Source organism: Bolinopsis microptera, chromosome 3 (assembly GCF_026151205.1).
Source record: "Bolinopsis microptera isolate Bmic1 chromosome 3, MBARI_Bmic_1.0, whole genome shotgun sequence".
NCBI lineage: Eukaryota > Metazoa > Ctenophora > Tentaculata > Lobata > Bolinopsidae > Bolinopsis > Bolinopsis microptera.
Window position 1 is genome coordinate 4,305,507 of NC_087074.1, and position 6,264 is coordinate 4,311,770.

The window sequence follows — 6,264 nt, forward strand, 5'->3', positions numbered from 1 at the left end:
TGTCAACATTTGCACGGGTAAGAGCGCGCTGCTTTCTATTAGTGTTATTAATGTACTGAGGCGTTACCATGGTTACTATGACATTCCTTTATACCATATACAGTTCGAACTTTCTATGTATTCGAAAAAAAACTTCTCCCGATTCCCACTTACAAACATTGAAACTGGACTACTTGGTACCTCATTTTGTTTCGATAGTCATGCACACGATTGTGTAGCCTCGCTAGTGCTTACAGCTTACCGTTCTCACAGTGTGTAGTGTGTAGTGTGTACTACTCTGCTCACAACTCATTGACTTTATAACCCGCAACCCTTTCCCCCAAATTAGGTCTACCATACATAATGTAAACAATCCAAACCCCGATTTACTGCGGCTTTTCCTTTCTCCCAAACTCCGCGGGGTTTTAATGTATAGTGAACCAACAGTTTACACTGGTTAAGTTTGAGTTACATTAACTGTCACGTACCTTAGAGTTACAATGAACTCCACAGAGCCGTGTTGGTACTGCAAGCGGGATATTGACATCAGAGGTGGAATACTAGCTATCAAGGGCAAGCCCTGTCACCCAACGTGTATCATGTGCCAGTACTGTCGGAGTCAGGTTAGTGCCAGTTTAGCAAGCCCTGTCACCCAACGTGTATCATGTGCCAGTACTGTCGGAGTCAGGTTAGTGCCAGTTTAGCAAGCCCTGTCACCCAACGTGTATCATGTGCCAGTACTGTCGGAGTCAGGTTAGTGCCAGTTTAGCAAGCCCTGTCACCCAACGTGTATCATGTGCCAGTACTGTCGGAGTCAGGTTAGTGCCAGTTTAGCGAGGTGATAATTTCAATGACGTTAAGTACTTACTTTTAAAAACAGTTTAAAGCTGCAGGTGTTGAACTATCGAACAGTGAACTGTGAAGCGCTGTCCCAGAGGACGCCCCACTGACATAGTTAGTTGTGAGATCTCGTCCCTTCGCGCTTTTCACGCTTCTTGAACACTAGCTCTTTATCTGTAATTATTATTGCCCCTCCATTACCACTTGTTGTTTCACATTTCACACACTGAATCGTCTCCGTGATGAGAAACAGACATTGTACCTCACAGTGTATTACTCTAAAAGTGTTCATCCCCTAAATATAACTATTAGTAAATGAGCACTAATAAGTAATACCACTCTATCTAGCTTTTTCGAGCTTACCACTTTTCTTGTGTCCTCTTCGTTTTTAACTGTAACTCGTTATAGCAAAGCAGTGGATGGCTCAATACAAATTACGACAGTACGAGTCGAAGTATATAGATATTTCAGAGAAATTGACATGCCGTGTTAACATGTAATGGTGTATTTCGGTCCAACGTCCAGACCGATTACTTGATTGACAATGTTTGCAGTGTATAGTATGTAGTGTAAGTATACTAGTTGTAGAGCTAAGAGATGTGACCTGGTTGGCACTCACCACTAGTCCAAAGTAACTAGCAATTTAGAAACGTCAACTGACAAGTCAAACGAAAAATGAGTTGACTCCGTACGCCATTTTACGGAACTAAGAACTTGTAATTTGTACGTGATAATAATAACCTCTAGCTTCAACAGCTCCTTTCTCTGTGTAAATTCCAAACCTACACGCCACCAACCTTACTCACAAAGGAAGCAAGATCACTACAATATCTATTACGACTAATTTACCCACCCACTCGTAACTCAATACACGAAGGCCGGATCACATATTATATTGAGACCTTGACTCGGCGTGAGTGTAGCTATACGACCACAGTGTTTGTAATGTTATTTGTATGCTGCAATATTTTAATATTTTTGGAGGTTTGCGATCTTGCCTTTTGTTCAGTTTGACGATCTTGACACCTGGTTGTTGTAGAAACCTCTAAATACCTGTCTCATTAGACATAATGGTACCTTATTTAATATCTATAGATTAAATCCCTTAAGAAAAGAACGTAAATTAAGCATATTGACATTATGAACATATCGCAATATTACACTTCAAAGTTTCGAATTTTTTATCCACTAAACCTGATTGAAATTATGTATAAATTATTTAAATATGTGGGTATTCATAATTCGTACCTGCAGGGCTGGTCTTAAAAATAGCTTCACCCTCCAGCCTATTACAAGCAAGCTACTACGTCACGTAGTTTGTAGAGCATATTTGTCAGGTGGAGTCTGGGCCGGGACAGTGTTTGGTAGATGACGAAATGAGAGTAACCTGTGAGGAGTGTCATGAGAACCTGTGCCCCGTTTGTAAAGAGTACTGCTCCGAGGATCAGGATCTTATCAAGGTAATTAATGGGAGGGTAAAATGGGTATTTGTTGTAGAATAATTGATGTTCTGGGACAAAGTGAGAGTCTCCACTCAGTTTTTCAAACAAATAGAAATGTAGAATCATACACGATCAGTTATATTTACCTTCGAATATCAGGATTATACGGTGATCGACCATTAACTTTAAGAACTCTTATAATATTTCTTTTACTGTAATCAGATCACAGCCGGATCATGAATGAACATTAACAAACTGTAGATTTATTGGCAACTAGTTTCTAGTTTTTACTTGCCCTTATAACTGCTCATCAGAGGAGACTTGAGGAATTGAGGGTCAGCAGTCTTACACAAATATATATGCTACTAAGTCAGAAAGTATTCCAAGCCAGCTAATTGACAAACAAAGTTCTGAAAAATTCCTGAGATACCAATAGTTTGTAACTGTAAGAACAATAGCCTTCCATAGACCGCGTACCCTCCTAAAGATTGATTCCCTCATCAGTGCTACTGCTAGTTATAAGCATTTCTTGATAATGTTTTCGATATAAGTTTCCGATGTTAGTCAATCATTTTTTGATATAAGTTTACGATGTTAGTCATTAACATTTTTGATAATAGTCAGTTTTATTTGAAACGATTCCAGAAGGTAAGAAATAATTTGTTTCAAAACATCTACCTTCTTACATTGTAAGTTACAACTAATATTACGCAGTTTTTAACTTAAGTACAAAACCGCGATCGACAGCTTCTTAATGATCTGGTAGCCGTCGATTGTCGTCTTTTATATCTTAATATAGTAATATGTATAGTAGTTATTTCTGTTAAATATAAGTTCAGTTTTTAAAAGTCGTTGCATCACCGTTAAAGAATTTCCAGATAATATCAAAGTTAAAGTATGAGTATTTACTAATAATTGTAGCTAAGTATCTTGAATATTACAACAACGAATTTTTGAAGCGGAATAGTTGTTAAAAACATAACATAACTACAGACTGCACCTTCTAACCGATTGTAAAATGAAAATAGGGCGCCAAAAATCCTTATAGTATCCTAACTTTATAAATCAAGGGGGGTTTTTTTACGTTTTTTAGGTTTCGTTAAAACTTGCAAAAAAAGCAATTATGAGTCATGGATTCCTCCGGCATCAACAAATTCCTAAATCAACTAATGCTCTTATAAATTAATGGACAAAATTTTTCTCAATACTAAAGTCTATACAATTACATGAGCTAAGCAAGGTTTCCAATTGTAGTAACGATATCTAATTCCAGATACCTCCTAATTTGGTCCTAGTTGTACCTTGCATGTCTTACGAAAATTTCAAGAGGAAGCCTTTCTAGGGTGTAAATTAGCAACTCTGATTGTTTCATGATTCGAAGAGCCCTGTAATTTGGGTGGCACCCATCTTCAGACTTAATACAATCCTAAAAAGTGAAGGATACGACCGTAACGAGTTAAAAAGCCTTGAAGTCAGGTGGTAGTTTTAGTATTTAAGACAATTGCCCAGCTGTCAATGCCAAGTACCACACTTCTGGAAGGCTCTCGCGCCTATATCAATAATATCGTGGTATGTCAAGCTAACTTATAAAGTTTCCTCGTACACAATACCAAATACTTAGGACAAACTTTAGTGCTTTTAATTGCATTCATTATTTTGTTCTTTCACGAATTCTCCGACCTTGACCTTGTCGAAAGTTGTGTTAGCTAGCAAATTAAAGATTCCTATCACCCGTGGTAGTGTCACTGAAGAAGCAAACCACTAATGTTACAGGTATGTCACCAGATATCGTTAATTTTCCTCAAAATTTGTATGCAGTTTTCCAATTTTCTGGTGCGTTCTGAAAATTTATTAAACTTACGACACCTAGGCGTCTGTGTCCTAGTCTGTCAAAGTTGTTAAATTGTTCATGCCGAGTGCCGACTGTAGTTGCTTGCTGCCTGTTAAACGTACCTTGTAACCAATAGCGTTACCAGTTACCAGTTACCAGTGTTGGGTATTGTCAGTACTTAGAATCTACGTCGCGTGGATATAGCATCCACTTAGCTCTCTTTACTCCAGTTCACTGTGTACTTATCTTCCCCCTAGTTGCAGTTTGCACGTGCAACACGTCATATGTTGCAGTTTGCACGTGCAACACGTCATACGTTGCAGTTTGCACGTGCAACACGTTATATGTTGCAGTTTGCACGTGCAACACGTCATATGTTGCAGTTTGCGCGTGTTACACATCATATGTTGATAATAATGTCTCGCACTACCCGTTATAACGGGTAGTGCGAGATTACCATGTGTATAAATACACATGGTTATTGCACTAATGTCTAATGCTATAGTGTAATCGTCTGTACCATAGACGTTATGAACTGCAGACGTTTTCCAAGCATTTTGTTCATGTAATCTTTACTCCAGCCCTAAACCACGCACAACCAAATTTTTTCAGAAATTGGTAATTTTTTGCCCCATTGTCTATTGTTATTAGACCTTGACCGTCAAGGAAAGAACGGGTTTCCTACGTCAAGGCTTGACAAAGGAATCCTATTCTTTCGGGAAATAAGGAATTTGACTTATCATTATCACTGACAGTGGCTCTATTCAGTAGACCATTAGCATAACTCCTAGTATTTATGCAGTGGTGATATTTTTAGGGCACCACTGAACACCAGTAAACACTGTGTCTGCGGTGCCATTTGTACCAACATTAATAACCTGTACCAACATTAATAAAGTTCATCAACATTAATAAAGTTAACCGACTGTTCAGATGTCTCTAGGATTCCTCCTGATTTGTGGCACTCTTGTGTCTTACCTTCAACTATGCTTTATCAGTGTTACTCCTTATCGAACCAAATTACTCGTAATTAAAACAGTCGTTAACTGAACCCATGTACAGGGTGGCCCATAAGTGACTACCCACACGCAACCTCTTAATAACTCACGTAATTCGTCTCCAAATTGCACCAAAATTTCAGAGATTATAGATATGGGTCAAACTTAGATTTCCTTAAAGTTTCGTAAGCCACGCCCAATTACAGTGGGCGTGGCATGACACTCCCTCTTTTTCACTATTGTCTTCATAAAATGAGAACGCTTTAAGCTAAGAACTCAACATTTTTTGCACACATTTGGCTTGATAATTGAAAACTTTTCCAAAAGTTTCAAGTTCATTGGTTAAAATATGGCTAAGTTATGACCATTTCAAAACTCATCGGATACGTGATCCGAGCACTCAGTCAGTGATCTCGTCACTTGGTTAATGGCCTGTTTGGCTCACATGCACCGCTTGATTGGTTGCAGCCTGCTTATGGGCCGGCCTATACAGATGACAGCACCTAAAACGCTATCACACGAATTTATGGTGGTGTCACCATTTCAGGGCTTGTTAGCCCTGCTAGTCACAGGTTCCTTACAATCAATAAAAAGGAATGAACCATCCATTGAATCATCGAAAATGGTTCACTATCCTCCCTTTACTGCAGAACAACGATTGTTCGACCAGTTCAGAATTTCCTCGCTAACAAGTTCGCCCACAGAACCATCGGGCAACATCTTGGAACACACTGGCCGGCTAGAAGTCCTGACCTTACACCGTGTGACTTCTTCCTGTGGGGGTGGGTGAAGGACCAACTCTATAAGAGATATCCTATTGCAAACATCACGCAGCTAAAGCACCACCTGATCGACATCATCCATAATATGGACCCAGCGTTTGCTACGAACGCTTGTCGGAGTGTGAAGAAGCGGTGCCTCAAGGTGATTGCAGCTGGGGGACGACAATTTGAACATCTTAATTGAAATTATTGAATTGTGTGGGAATTTTTATTAGTTGATTTCATTTATTGATTTATCCTAAAAATTTGTGTTTTCCTTTCTAGCAAAGTCATCATCGGTATCCAATCAAAGCCTAATGAACCTCATTAATACACGCTAACGCCTTACTCTTGATCAGATTGGGTGACGAGATCACTAATTGAGTGCAAATATCACTGACTGAGTGCTCGGA

General features: G+C 39.0%; 1 protein-coding gene across 1 annotated transcript in view; it reads left to right on the forward strand.

The window, feature by feature from the left end:
- Nucleotides 1-6,264, forward strand: part of LOC134812866 (uncharacterized) — a 912,489-nt gene that overhangs the window by 17,734 nt on the left and 888,491 nt on the right. The gene's annotated exons all lie outside the window — the stretch shown is intronic.